This window comes from Moschus berezovskii, chromosome 3 (assembly GCF_049115385.1).
Source record: "Moschus berezovskii isolate FMDL1 chromosome 3, NW_MosBer_1.0, whole genome shotgun sequence".
Taxonomy (NCBI): Eukaryota; Metazoa; Chordata; class Mammalia; order Artiodactyla; family Moschidae; genus Moschus; species Moschus berezovskii.
This window is the reverse complement of record NC_142462.1, coordinates 45473697-45490060: the sequence shown is the minus strand read 5'-3', so window position 1 is coordinate 45490060 and position 16364 is coordinate 45473697.

Genomic DNA, 16364 nt, shown 5'->3' with positions numbered 1-16364 from the left:
GCTATGGTTTTTCCCGTGGTCATGTATGGATGTGAGAGTTGGACTGTGAAGAAAGCTGAGCGCTGAAGAATTGATGCTTTTGAACTGCGGTGTTGGAGAAGACTCTTGAGAGTCCCTTGGACTGCAAGAAGATCCAACCAGCCCATCCTGAAGGAGATCAGTCCTGGGTGTTCATTGGAAGGACTGATGCTAAAGCTGAAACTCCAATACTTTGGCCACCTCATGTGACGAGCTGGCTTACTGGAAAAGAGTCTGATGCTGGGAAGGATTGGGGGCAGGAGGAGACGGGGACGACAGAGAATGAGATGGCTGGATGGCATCACTGACTTGATGGACATGAGTTTGAGTGAACTCCGGGAGTTGGTGATGGACAGGGAGGCCTGGCGTGCTGTGATTCATGGGGTCACAAAGAGTTGGACATGACTGAGCGACTGAACTGAACTGAAGTTTAAGTGTTGTGAACACTATTTTCTAGCTATTATTATTCCCATTTTATTGGGGAGGCTGCAGGGAAGGGAGATTAAGTAACTTGCTCATGAACACACAGCGTGGCCAGACCTGGATTTGAAGCAAGTTAACTCAATACAGCACCTGTGCTATTAATACTAACCACTCCGTAGCTTTCCTGGAGAAGGCAATGGCAAGCCACTCCAGTACTCTTGCCTAGAAAATCCCATGGACGGAGGAGCCTGGTGGGCTGCAGTCCGTGGGGTCGCTAAGGGTCGGACACGACTGAGCGACTTCACTTTCACTTTTCACTTTCACACACTGGAGAAGGAAATGACAACCCACTCCAGTGTTCTTGCCTGGAGAATCCCAGGGACAGGGGAGCCTGGTGGGCTTCCATCTATGGGGTCACACAGAGTCGGACACGACTGAAGTGACTTAGCAGCAGCAGCAGCTGTAGCTTTTCAGGGCTGGTTCTTATCCTGCCTGGTAAACCCTGAAGAGAGGATTCTGAACTCCATTTTTGGAGTATCTTTTCAGAAAGTGAGTACCTCTTCAAATGCAAGCTTTGGGTTCTAGTCACCAATTCTGGAACAATTGGAAAATGCCCAGTCGGTCATCCTATTATATATGAGAAATTTCCTCTGACATTTAATAAACTTCTGAATTTCTGCCTCTTCTAGGGTAATATATGCTGAGAAATGCATACAATTTTATATTAAAAGTAAATAAAATACAATTAGGGTCTTAAATTGTTTTAAATAAGTGTATGTAAACAACTGAACCTTATGAATAATGTATTATTTTAGATGACTCACAACATCACTTACTTTCATTAGTTTGTACTAGTGAGAATCAAATTATACTCGAAAGATAGAGTTAATACATTTGTATCAAGAATGAACAAGAAAATATCACCAAGGTGATGTTGCTAGCAAAAAGACCAGCATGATGAAAAAAAGAAAATCTGTTGTAGAAGTGACTTACAGAAAAATGATCTTACCACTCTTTTATTGATTCCTTTGCCATTACATGAAAATGTAGAAGCAGAGGTTTAAACAGGTCCTGAATTGGATCTTAGAGATGCCTCTGGAAGAGTACTAAGGTGTCAGTAAACACCCCTAAACTTTATGTGAAATTTGTGTTCATTTGTGTGCATGTGTTTTTTTCTGGGGGAAAGAGTCCATAGCTTTTTACCAAGTTTCCAAGTGGTCCCCCCAAAAGGTTAAGCAACACTGATGCAATACAGTGATATAATGTAATTGTCAATATTAAACAGATTCAAGATAATATATTCTACTTACAATTACTAAAAGAAATCACTCATCACTCTCTATTAAATAAGAAAATTGTGGTTTTAAAGATGGACTATATAAAACACTAAAATAAGCACTGATATATACACCTCTGCACTGGATGAAGATAAGGTGGGCCTCATGCAGATGGATTACATGGAACTGATTTCCCAGCAGCAATTTTTCCTTCTATCAGTAGTCTATTTTACCTTCAATCTTATATCCTTAAAAAAAAATCTGAGGTGATCACAAGTGGTATAAAGTTCTGAGATCTATTAACTTTTCAAGTTTAAAATGTTCTTATAAATAAATAATTAATAAAGGTGAATTCTCCTTTCTTTCATCTGACTACCAGAGGGCATAATTACTGGAGTCTCACTGGTCATAGCAGAGATATTGCAACAGAATAATCTGATGGATAGTTACCTTCATTGCTCAAAACTGGTCCTTCTTCCTTAGGCAGTGTTAGAAGGTCAACTTATAATCATATTGTTGGTTTACAAGGTTATTTTTTTATTGACTAATTTGTATGAGTCTAAAAAACTAAACTTGTATGATTTAGAACTTTAAAAATTAAAGGCAATATGTACATACACAAAAATATATAAGAAATTTTTAACAATTTAATACATTTATATAGTTAATATCATATTTGTCTGATAATACACTTATTTTAAGAACAATTTTATTTAATGAAATTTTAGAAAAATAGATCAACTTGGATCACACACTTGATCATGTATAATATACTTGCATTTTCTTATCTCTGAATAATCTGCCTAGCATTTGGATTATGTTGCTAAAAATGTCTTCATATACTTAATGCACCTTGAAGTAAAACATCCTTTGAAAATCCCAGTATTAGAAGATTTTCTAAAAAACTGAGGGACTACCCAAAATATAAGAAAATTAATTGACTTTAAACAAAATAAAACAAACACCAAAAGGGAAGGAGAAGGAAACGGGAGATGAAGAGTGCAGCCTTTGTTGCAATCTGCTGGTGGTCCTCTAATTCTGTACTTTCATCTTGATGTATGACTGGTCTATATTTCTCCAGGTCTCTAGAGACTGGTTTATCTCAAATGGAATGGGCTGGAAGAATTATATGTCAACTTCTAGCTTCCCTGGTGGCTCAGAGGTTAAAGCGTCTGCCTCCAATGCCGGAGACCTGGGTTCGATCCCTGGGTCGGGAAGATCCCCTAGAGAAGGAAATGATAACCCACTCCAGTATTCTTGCCTGGAGAATCCCATGGACGGGGAAGCCTGGTAGGCTACAGTCCATGGGGTCGCAAAGAGTCGGACACGACTGAGCGACTGAACGGAACGGAGACCTAAGTTTTCAGACCCCCACATTCTCCTGCCAATTCCACTCAGACTGGACCATGATCATAATATCAGCGTCACAGAAAAAGAGCTTTCAACCTGTAACCTAAGGGCCAACGCTAGATAGAATTCAATGTGCTCATGATATTTGGATAGTGAAAACTTTTATCCTCATTTTTATTTAAGGCTTTCTTTGGTTGAAAACAGAGACAATACACTGAAGTACATGCAGCTTTGGCAAAAATAGAAATTACAGATATATTCAAATCATTACAGTCATTGCAGATATTTTAAAATATTGTTTATGTCTACCATTGCTTCAAAATTATGGTATTTATACCCATAATACAGACATTTTACATCAAAATTTAAACTTTTAAGGAAGTATATATTTATATATTTTGATTATGGTGTTTTAATGTAATTTGTTCCCTTTTAATCTGATACATTTTATTTCATGCATTTATGATAAGTAAGTCCATATACTTCAGTAGATTACCAAAGAGGTCCATGGCACAAAAAAGTTTGAGAACCCTGACTGCCCTGGAGAATGGGAGAAGCAAGAACCTGGAAGGAACTCGAGCCCCTGAATGGCCACAAGAGAAAAATAACTCCCTGCAGAACTTCTTGGCAGCCTAAAAAATGCAATTCAGATTTTTCCATGAGGGAAAGAAACATCTCTGCCATATAAGTCAATCTACTTCTCAGTCCTTTTTGTGGCAGCACTCTGCACAAAACTAACATATCCTTTACTATCAACTTCTGTTTAGTTATTACAGGAAAGAAACACTTTATAACTTTTTACTAAGAATTAAAAGAATAAGGAAAAATATTTTTAATAATTAAAATAGCAATTATTTTTTATATAGAATCAAAGAGTGTTCAGGGCTTCCTTGGTGGTTCAGAGGGTAAAGTGTCTGCCTGCAATGCAGGAAACCTGGGTTTGATCCCTGGGTCAGGAAGATCCCCTGGAGAAGGAAATGGCAACCAACTCCAGTACCCCTGCCTGGAAAATCCCATGGATGGAGAAGCCTGGTAGGGTTCATGGGGTAGCAAAGAGTTTGATATGACTGAGTGACTTCACTTCACTAAAGAGTATTCAATGTTTTAATACAATAAAATACCTATGCAAACATTAAACTTCTAGCTATAAAAACTAAGCAAAATCTTTAATCCATTTTATTTTGGTATATACTGTTAGGAGATGTTCTAATTTAATTTTTTAAGATGTAGCTTTCCAGTTTTCCCAGCACCACTTAAAAGATACTATCTTTTCTCTAATGTACAGTCTGGCATGGCTTGTCATAAATTAATTTACCATAAGTGTATAGGTTTGTTTTTGGGCTCTCTATTCTATTCTACTGATCTGTAAATCTGTGTGTGTGTCTGGGCCAGTGCCATACTGTTTTGATTACTATAGCTTTGTAGTACAGTCTGAAGTCAGGAAGAATGTGACTTTCAGTCCTTTCTCAAAAAAATTGTTTAAAGTTTTTTAAGGTCTTTTGTTTTTCCATACAAAATTTTAAATTAGTTGTTCTACTTCTGTGAAATTAATCTACAACAAAATAGGCAAGAATATATAATGATGACAAAAGTTTGTGCAACAAGTGGTCCCAAGAAAACTGGACAATTACATGTAAAAAATGCAGTTAGAACGTTTTCTCACAGCATATACAAAAATAAAATCAAAATGGATTAAAGACTTAAATTTAAGAACAGAAACCATAAAACTCCTAGAAGAAAACATAGGCAGAATTCTCTTTGACATAAACTGTAGTAACATTTCTGGATCTTCTTTCTAAAGCAAAACAAAATGAAACAAAATAAAACAAAAACAAATGGGATATAATTAAACTTATGAACTTTTGGACAGCAAAGGAAACCAATGACAAATGGAAAAGGCAACCTACTGAATGGGAGAAATCATCTGTAAATGATATGACCCATAAGAGATTAATATCCAAAATATATCAATGGTTCATACAACTCAACGTAAAAAAAAGCAAACTCATTTGAAAAATGGGCAGAAGGCATGAATAGACATTGTTCCAAAGACATATAGATGGCCAATAGGCACATGAAAAGATGCTCGACACTGTTAATCAGAAAAATGCAAATTAAAATCACAATGAGATATTATTTCATACCAGTCAGTATGGCTACTATCAAAAAGAATACTAATAACAAATGTTGGTGAGGATGTGGAAAAAGGGAACCTCTGTATACTGTTGGTGGGAATGTAAATTAGTGCAGCCATTGTGGAAAACAGTGTGGAGTTTTCTCAAAATACTAAAACCAGAATGAACACATGACCCAGCAATTTCACTCCTATCCAAACAAAAACACTAATTCAAAATGAAACATGCATCCCAGTATTCATAGTAGCATTATTTACAATAGCTGAGCTACAGAAGCAATCTGTGTCTAAGGACCAATAAATGAATAGAAAAGATATATGTATATATACACATGCACAGTGGAATATTATTCAACTAAAAAAAGAATGAAAATTTTCAATTTTCAACAACACAGATAGACTTGGAGGGCACTATGCTAAAGTGAAACATGTCAAAAAAGACAAATACTATATGGTATCCCATAGTTCAGTTCAGTCCAGTCAGTCAGTCGTGTCTGACTCTTTGAGACCCCATGGACTACAGCACGCCAGGCCTCCCTGTCCATCACCAACTCCTGGAGTTTACTCAAACTCATGTCCATTGAGTCGGTGATGCCATCCAACCATCTCATCCTCTGTTGTCCCCTTCTCCTCCCACCTTCAATCTTTCCCAGCATCAGGGTCTTTTCAAATGAGTCAGTTCTTTGTATCAGGTGGCCAAAGTGTTGGAGTTTCAACTTCAACATCAGTCCTTCCAATGAACATTCAGGACTAATTTCCTTCAGGATGGACTGGTTGGATTTCCTTACAGTCCAAGGGACCCTCGGTGTTGACCATCTGGTGATGTCCATGTGTAGAGTCTTCTCTTCTGTTGTTGGGAGAAGGTGTTGGCGGTCAACACCGAAATCAGATTGATTATATTTTTCGCATCCAAAGAGAGAGAAGATCTATACAGTTAGCAAAAACAATACTGGGAGCTGACTGTGGCTCAGAACATGAACTCCTTATTGCCAAATTCAGACTTAAATTGAAGAAAATAGGGAAAACCACTAGACCATTCAGATAGGACCTAAATAAAATCCCTTATGATTATACAGTGGAAGTGAGAAATAGATTTAAGGGATTAGATCTGATAGATAGAGTGCCTGATGAACTATGGACGGAGGTTCGTGACATTGTACAGGAGACAGGGACCAAGCCCATCCCCATGGAAAAGAAAAGCAAAAAAGCAAAATGGCTGTCTGAGGAGGCCTTACAAATAGCTGTGAAAACAAGAGAGGCGAAAAGCAAAGGAGAAAAGGAAAGATATAAGCATCTGAATGCAGAGTTCCAAAGAATAGCAAGGAGAGATAAGAAAGCCTTCCTCAGTGATCAATGCAAAGAAATAGAGGAAAACAACAGAATAGGAAAGACTAGAGATCTTTTCAAGAAAATTAGAGATATCAAGGGAATATTTCATGCAAAGATGGGCTCAATAAAAGACAGAAATTGTATGGACCTAATAGAAGCAGAAGATATTAAGAAGAGATGGCAAGAATACACTGAAGAACTGTACAAAAAAGATCTTCACGACCCAGATAATCACGATGGTGTGATCACTGACCTAAAGCCATATATCTTGGAATGTGAAGTCAAGTGGGCCTTAGAAAGCATCACGACAAACAAAGCTAGTGGAGATGATGAAATTCCAGTTGAGCTATTTCAAATTTGGAAAAATGATGCTGTGAAAGTGCTGCACTCAATATGCCAGCAAATTTAAAAAACTCAGAAGTGGCCACAGGACTGGAAAAGGTTAGTGTTCATTCCAGTCCCAAAGGAAGGCAATGCCATAGAATGCTCAAACTACCGCACAATTGCACTCATCTCACACGCTAGTAAAGTCATGCTCAAAATTATCCAAGCCAGGCTTCAGCAATACGTGAACCGTGAACTTCCAGATGTTCAAGCTTCTTTTAGAAAAGGCAGAGGAACCAGAGATCAAATTGCCAACATCCGCTGGATCATGGAGAAAGCAAGAGAGTTCCAGAAAAACATCTATTCCTGCTTCATTGACTATGCCAAAGCCTTTGACTGTGTGGATCACAATAAACTGTGGAAAATTCTGAAAGAGATGGGAATACCAGACCACCTGACCTGCCTTTTGAGAAACCTATGTGCAGGTCAGGATGCAACAGTTAGAACTGGACATGGAACAACAGACTGGTTCCAAATAGGAAAAGGGTACGTCAAGGCTGTATATTTTTACCTTGCTTATTTAACTTATAAGAGTACATCATGAGGAACGCTGGACTGGAAGAAGCACAAGCTGGAATCAAGATTGCCTGGAGAAATATCAATAACCTCAGATATGCAGATGACACCACCCTTATGGCAGAAAGTGAAGAGGAACTCAAAAGCCTCTTGATGAAAGTGAAAGAGGAGAGTGAAAAGGTTGGCTTGACGCTCAACATTCAGAAAACTAAGATCATGGCATTTGGTCCCATCACTTCATGAGAAATAGATGGAGAAAACAGTGGAAACAGTGTCAGACTTTATTTTTTTGGGCTCCAAAATCACTGCAGATGGTGACTGCAGCCATGAAATTAAAAGACGTTTACTCCTTGGAAGGAAAATTATGACCAATCTAGATAGTATATTAAAAAGCAGAGACATTACTTTGCCAACCAAGGTCCATCTAGTCAAGGCTATGGTTTTTCCCGTGGTCATGTATGGATGTGAGAGTTGGCCTGTGAAGAAAGCTGATCGCCAAAGAACTGATGCTTTTGAACTGTGGTGTTGGAGAAGACTCTTGAGAGTCCCTTGGACTGCAAGGAGATCCAACCAGTCCATTCTAAAGGAGATCAATCCTGAGTGTTCATTGGAAGGACTGATGCTGAAGCTGAAGCTCCAATACTTTGGCCACCTCATGTGAACGTTAACTCACTGGAAAAGAGTCTGATGCTGGGAGGGATTGGGGGCAGGAGGAGAAGGGGACGACGGAGAATGAGATGGCTGGATGGCATCACCGACTCGATGGACATGGGTTTGAGTGAACTCCGGGAGTTGGTGATGGACAGGGAGGCCTGGCGTGCTGTGATTCATGGGGTTGCAAAGAGTCGGACACGACTGACCGACTTAACTGAACTGAATAAGGGACTCTCAAGAGTCTTCTCCACCACCACAGTTCAAAAGCATCAATTCTTCTGCACTCAGCCTTGTTTATAGTCCAACTCTCACATCCATGCATGACTACTGGAAAAACCATAGCTTTGACTAGACAGACATTTGTTGGCAAAGTAATGTCTCTGCTTTTTAGTGTGCTGTCTAGGTTGGTCATAACTTTTCTTCCAAGGAGCAAGCATCTAATGAGGCATCATGAGTTTCTTTACAAAGAAGTCATACCACTGTGTACTCCTGGAAGTAATGTATGTTATCAATTGTTTCACATCCTTGCTGTTATTTGAAACTGTTTGTCTCTACTTTTTGTCAACCTGATGAATGTGAAATGATGCTATGAGTTTAACTCAAATTTTTTATTACTAATACAGTAGGTATTCTTATTGAAATTATAAAGTTCTTAAATATAGTATAGTTTCCTTTTAAAATCTTGATTAAAAAGTTTGCAATTTTTGCCATTTTAAATTCTGCTTAAGAACATCTTTCTTACCCCAGTTTAATGAGGGTATTCTCTTATACTGCTATCTTAAATATTTTGTCCTGTAAGTCTTTTCATTTGAAATTATTTCTGAGACATGTGAAGTATGTATCTATTCCAGGATTGTTTATTAAATAATCCATCCTTTCCTTGCTTATATGGTTTCCATATCTCTCTATTTATGAATTCTCTATTCTCTCCCTTTGTCTAACAGTCACCAATACGATACTGCCATATTAGTATAGCTTTAATATAGTCTTAGTATCTCTTAGAGAATCTCTCTCTAATATGTATGTATTCTTCAGTACTGAGTTAGTTTTTTTTTTTCGCTCACTTGTTCTTCCACATACATATTTTAGAATAAAACTGATTTTAAAGAAAACTTCACTTAAAAGTGCTGTAACCCCCTATCCACCATTTTAAATCATTTTCTTGCCTCTACTTTCTGTTCACAGTAAAGGATTATCTTCTAAGATAATACATGGTTTATTTATTCATATGCCCATTGTTATTTTTTCTCCCTCTCACTTAGCCATCTCCCACCAGCTAGACTATAAACTCAAAATTGGCAGGGTTATTTTTGGATTTGTTCATTGGTACATCTCAAGTGCCTAAAATAAATTTTGCCTGAGTAAAGATATGTACTCAGTAAATATTTGCTGAGTGAATGAATTTAACTTGAATTTGTGATTTATCTGAAGAAAGCTGATATCTTTATAACATTCAGTTTTTTGATCCATGAATGTGATGGCTCTCCTCATCTGTAAAGATTTTTTCTAAATTATTTTAATAAGGCTTAAGTTTCCAACAATTAAGTTTCACACAATTTATTAATTTATTCCTCTAAACCTTATACATTTGCTATTGTTGATACTGTTTCTATATATGTAATGTAATTGATACATATTTTTGTCTAGTCTCTATTAAATGTAAATATAAATATATTTAGTATTTATAATGATATAAAGGTCAATATAATATCTGTGTAAATATTTTCTGTCAGGTTTATTGAGGTATAGTTTTCATACTGCAAAATTCACCGTAAGTACATAATTCAATGAGCTTTGATAAATGTACATAGTTATCACCACCACAATCGAGATACTGAAAATTTTCAATCACTCCAAAAAGTTCCTTTCAGCCTCACTGTGGTCAATTCCATTCCCTTACACCTAGCCTCTGGCAAACTCTGATCCATTTTCTATTACTACTATTTTGCCTTTTCTAGAATGCCATATAAACAGAATCATATAGTATGCAGTATTTTGTGTCTGACTTCTTCAGTGTAATGCATTTGAAATCCATCCATATTGTACCTTTTAGCAGTTCTTTCCTTTTTAATGCTGCTCACATTCTATGGATTTAATCCACATGCCTTTTGATAGACATATGAATTATTTCTAGATTTTGGTTATTATGAATAAGGCTGCTATGAACATTCACCTAATGGATTTTGTTTTGATTTCTGTTGGGTTAATTTCTAGAGTGGAACTGCTGGGACATGTAAGAAATTCTTTAGTTTTGTAAGAAATTAAAAAACTTTTCCAGAACATTTGTACCATTGTTTTTTAATTCCCACCAGTACAGTGAAAGAACTCCAGTTGTTCTACATTTTTACCAGCAGTTGGTGTTGAGTCTTTTCCATTCTAGTGGGTATATCGTGTTATCTCATAAAGGTTTAAATTTACATTTCCCTAATAGCTAATGCCGTTGAGCATCTTTTCAAGTTCTAATTTGTCATTCATATTTTCTGCTCTTGTAAAATATCTCTTGAAGTCTCTTGCCAATTTTTAAATTGAGGTTTTGGTTTCTTATTATTGAATTGTGAGGGTTATTTATGTATTCTGGATATAAGCCCTCTTCTTCACAGCTCCACAGTAGCCTTGAAAATTATCAGCCTCAAAACCACAGAGCTATGAGAACCAGAAGACTTGCAGTCATTGGACGGGGGAAGACCGGTTTTGAGGCTTGGCAAGAAGGTCTATGGCTGAAGAACTGTTATTAGGTAACCTTACAGCTCCCTGGAGAATAACTGTCTATAGAGTGTTGTCATTACTTGACCTGAAATGGAACTCACTTGAAGGATATATCTGGTATGGGACTTGTATCTAGAACGTATAAAAATAACCTACAACTCAATAGTAAAAAGACATTCTAATTAAATTTGGGTAAAGAATTTGCATAGACATCTGTTCAGAGATGATATATAAATGGTGAATAAGCAAACGAAATGAGTATCTACATGAACCATTAGGAAAATATAAAGAGAAACAACGACGAGAGACCACTTCACATCTAGTAGAATGACTATAACCGAAAATACAGAAAATAAGTGTTGATGAAGTTGTAGAGAAATCAGTCTTCAGCCACTGGGGGTGGGAGGGTAAAATAGTGAAGCTACTTTGGAAAACAATTTGGTAGTTCCTCAAAATGTTAAATAAACAGAGTTACCATATAATCCAGCAATTTCACTCCTAAGTATATACCTAAGAGAAATGAAAATGTGTGTCCATCCCTGGGTGGGGAAAATCTCCTGGAGGACATAGCTACCCACTCAGTATTCTTGCCTGGAGAATCCCACGGATAGAGAAGCCTGGCAGGCTACAGCACATAGGGTTGCAGAGTTGGCCACAACTGAAGTGACTGAGCATGAATGCACATCCATATAAAGTCTGGTACACAAATGTTCATAGCAATATCATTCATAAGAATCAAAACGTGGAAAAAATTCAAATGTCCATTAACTGAGAAATGGATAAACAAAGTGTAATATATCCATACAATGAACTATTATTCAGTAATATAATGAAATCAAATACTGATCCATGTGAACACTGACAATCCTTGAAAACATTATGCTAATAGGAGCCAGTCATAAAAGATCACAAATTGTATGCTCTCGTTTATATGAAATACTCTGATTAGACAAATCTATATAGACAAAAAGTACTGCCTATGACTGAGCAGAAGATTATGGAGAGTGGCTGCTAATACGTTCTTTCTGGAGTGATAAAAATGTTCCAAAATTCAGTTGTGTTGATGGTGACATAATTGTGAATATGTTAAAATTCACTGAATTTCATTCTCAAACTTATAAAGAATAAAATACCATTTTAACTAGGCTGGCAAATTTTAAAAGTCTGCTAATGCTACCAAGATCAGGGGACATCCAAAGCCTAGTGAGCACTCCCATTCACTGATGGTGGGAGTATACATTAGTGAAGTCACTTAAAAAAGCAGTTTTGCGTTTAGCTATATTTTGCCTAGATATATACTGCAGTGAAACTTTTGCACATATCCACTAGAAGAATCACACCATTCATAAGAGCCTTGGTCTTATGAAATTAACATGGAAAACAGAACAAATATCCACAAGAGAATGAATAAATACAACCACCGTATACCTACAATGACATACTATGTGCCTGTGTAAATGACTGAAATACACCTCACATGTTAAAATGGATGATTACCTAAAATATCTTTCAATGAAAAATTAAGTCACAAAGTACAGACTGAACAGTCATGTAAAGCAAGTAGAAAAACAAAATGTTTCTGTGGAGAAATATGGTGAAAATGGTCATCTGAGTTAAATTCACCCATTCCAGTCCATTTTAGTTTGCTGATTCCTAAAATGTCGACATTCACTCTCACCATCTCCTGTTTGACCACTTCCAATTTGCCTTGATTCATGGACCTAACATTCCAGGTTCCTATGCAATATTGCTCTTTATAGCATCGGACTTTGCCTCTATCACCAGTCACATCCACAACTGGGTGTTGTTTTTGCTTTGACTCCGTCTCTTCATTCTTTCTGGAGTTATTTCTCCACTGACCTCCAGTAGCATATTGGGCACCTACTGACCTGGGGAGTTCATCTTTCAGTGTCCTATCTTTTTGCCTTTTTCTACTGTTCATGGGGTTTTCAAGGCAAGAATACTGAAGTGGTTTACCAGTCCCTTCTCCAGTGGACCACATTTTGTCAGAGCTCTCCACCATGACCCGTGTGTCTTGGGTGGCCCTACAAGGCATGGCTCATATGTTCATTGAGTTATACAAGGCTGTGGTTCATGTGATCAGATTGGTTAGTTTTCTGTGATTATGGTTTTCAGTCAGTTTGCCCTCTGATGGAGAAGGATAAGAGGCTTAAGCTTCCTGATGGCAGAGACTGACTGAGGGGGAAACTGGGTCTTGTTCTGATGGGTGGGGCCATGCGCAGTAAATCTTTAATCCAATTTTCTGTTGATGGGTGGAGCTGTGTTCCCTCCCTGTTATTCACCTGAGCCCAAACTATGGTGGAGGTAATGAAGATAATGGCGACCTCCTTCAAAAGATCCCATGCGGGTACTGCTGCACTAGTGCCCCCAGCCCTGCAGCAGGCCACCATCGAGCCACGCCTCCTCTGGAGACTCCTGGACACTGCTGGGCAAGTCTGGGTTAGTCTCTTGTGGGGTCACTGCTCCTTTCTCCTGGGTCCTGGTGCTCCCAAGGTTCTGTTTATGCCTTTCAAGAGTCTATTTCCCAGTCCTGTGTAAGTTCTGGCAGCTTTATGGTGGGGTTAATGGTGACCTCCTCCAAGAGGGCTTATGCCATACCCAAGTCTGCTGCACCCAGAGCCCCTGTCCCTGTGGCAGTCCACTGCTGACCCGCCTCCACAGGAGATGCTCACACACTGTTCTGTCTCAGTCTCTGTGGAGTCCCTGGGTCCTGCTGCACGCAAGGTTTGTTTAGGCCCTCTGAGCATCTCTGGCAGGAATGAGGTTTGAAAATAATATGGAATTCAAGTTGAGCTATTTAAAATCCTGAAAGACTTGAAATTCTCCAAGCCAGGCTTCAGTAAAACCATGAACTTCCAGATGTTCAAGCTTCTTTTAGAAAAGGCAGAGGCACCAGAGATCAAATTGACAACATCCGCTGGATCATGGAGAAAGCAAGAGAGTTCCAGAAAAACATCTATTTCTGCTTTATTGATTATGCCAAAGCCTTTGACTGTGTGGATCACAATAAACTGTGGAAAATTCTGGAAGAGATGGGAATACCAGACCACCTGACCTGCCTCTTGAGAAACCTGTATGCAAGTCAGGAAGCAACAGTTAGAACTGGACATGGAACAACAGACTGGTTCCAAATAGGAAAAGGAGTACGTCAAGGCTGTATATTGTCACCCTGCTTATTTAACTTATATGCAGAGTACATCATATGGAACGCTGGGCTGGAAGAAGCACAAGCTGGAATCAAGATTGCTGGGAGAAATATCAATAACCTCAGATATGCAGATGACACCACCCTTATGGCAGAAAGTGAAGAGGAACTCAAAGGCCTCTTGATGAAAGTGAAAGAGGAGAGTGAAAAGGTTGGCTTGAAGCTCAACATTCAGAAAACGAAGATCATGGCATCTGGTTCCATCACTTCATGGCAAATAGATGGGGAAACAGTGGAAACAGTGTCAGACTTTATTTTGAGGGGCTCCAAAATCACTGCGGATGCTGATTGCAGCCATGAAATTAAAAGACGCTTACTCCTTGGAAGGAAAGTTATGGCCAACCTAGATGGCATATTAAAAAGCAAAGACATTACTTTGCCAACCAAGGTCCGTCTAGTCAAGGCTATGGTTTTTCCAGTGGTCATGTATGTATGTGAGAGTTGGACTGTGAAGAAAGCTGATTGCCGAAGAATTGATGGTTTTGAGCCGTGGTGCTGGAGAAGACTCTTGAGAGTCCCTTGGACTGCAAGAAGATCCAACCAGTCCATTTGAAAGGAGCTCAATCCTGGGTGTTCATTGGAAGGACTGATGCTAAAGCTGAAACTCCAATACTTTGGCCACCTCATGCGATGAACTGACTCACTGGAAAAGACTCTGATGCTGGGAGGGATTGGGGGTGGGAGGAGAAGGGGGCAACCGAGATTGAGATGGCTGGATGGCATCAGTGACTCGATCTACATGAGTTTGAGTGAACTCGGGGAGTTGGTGATGGACAGGGAGGCCTGGTGTGCTGTGATTCATGGGGTCGCAAAGAGTCGGACACGACTGAGCGACTGAACTGAACTGAACTGAACCATCTTGCTGGGGCTTCTCCTTTGCACTTGGGCATGGGATATCTCCTTACAGCAACTCCAGCACTGTGCAGCCACCTCTCCAGTGCCTACCGTTTGCTGATGTTTCTCTGACCTTGGACGTGGAGTATCTCCTCAAAGCAGCTCCAGCACCTCGCAGCCACCACTCCAGCACCACGCACACTTAGAAGAAGTGGAGTAGCCATCATAGTCAACAAAAGAGTCAGAAATGCAGGACTTAGATGCAATCTCAAAAATGACAGAATGATCTCTGTTCGTTTCCAAGGCACACCATTCAATATCATGGTAATTCAAGTATATGCCCTGACCAGTAATGCTGAAGAAGCTGACGTTGAATAGTTCTATGAAGACTTACAAGATCTTCTAGAACTAAACACCCCCAAAAGATGTCCTTTTCATTATAGGGGACTGGAATGCAAAAGTAGGAAGTCAGGAAACACCTGGAGTAACAGGCAAATTTGGCCCTGGAGCACAGAATGAAGAAGGACAAAGGCTAATAGAGTTTTGCCAAGAAAACGGACCAGCTATAGCAAACACCCTATTCCAACAACACAGGAGAAGTGGCTACACATGGACATAACCATATGGTCAACACTGAAATCAAATTGATTATATTCTTTGCAGCCAAAGATGGAGAAGCTCTATACAGTCAGCAAAAACAAGACCAAGAGCTGACTGTGGCTCAGATCGTGAACTCCTTATTGCCAGATTCAGATTTAAATTGAAGAAAGTAGGGTATACCAGTACACCATTCAGGTATGACCTAAATCAAATCCTTTACATTATACAGTGGAAATGAGAAATAGATTCAAGGGATTAGATCTGATTAGATCTGACAGAGTACGTGATGAACTATGGATGGAGGTTCGTGACATTCTACAGCAGACAGGGAGCAAGACCACCCCCAAGAAAAAGAAATGCAAAGAAGTAAAATGGCTGTCTGAGGAGACCTTACAAATAGCTGTGAAAAGAAGAGAAGCTGAAGGCAAAGAGAAAAGGAAAGATATACCCATTTGGATGCAGAGTTCTAAAGAATAGCAAGGAGTGATTAGAAAGCCTTCCTCAGTGATCAATGCAAAGAAATAGAGGAAAACAATAGAATGAAAAAGACTAGAGATCTCTTCAAGAAAATTAGAGATATGAAGGGAACATTTCATGCAAAGATGGGCTCAATAAAGGACAGAAATGGTACAGACCTAACAGAAACAGAAGATATTAAGAAGAGGTGGCAAGAATACACAGAACTATACAAAGATCTTCATGACCCAGATAATCACGATGGTGTGATCACGCACCTATAGCCATGCATCCTGGAATGGGAAATCAAGTGGGCTTTAGGAAACATCACTACCAACAAAGCTAGTGGAGGTGATGGAATTCTGGTTGAGCTATTTCAAATCCTAAAAGATGATGCTATTAAAATGCTGCACTCAATATGCCAGAAAATTTAAAAAACTTAGCAGTGGACACACGA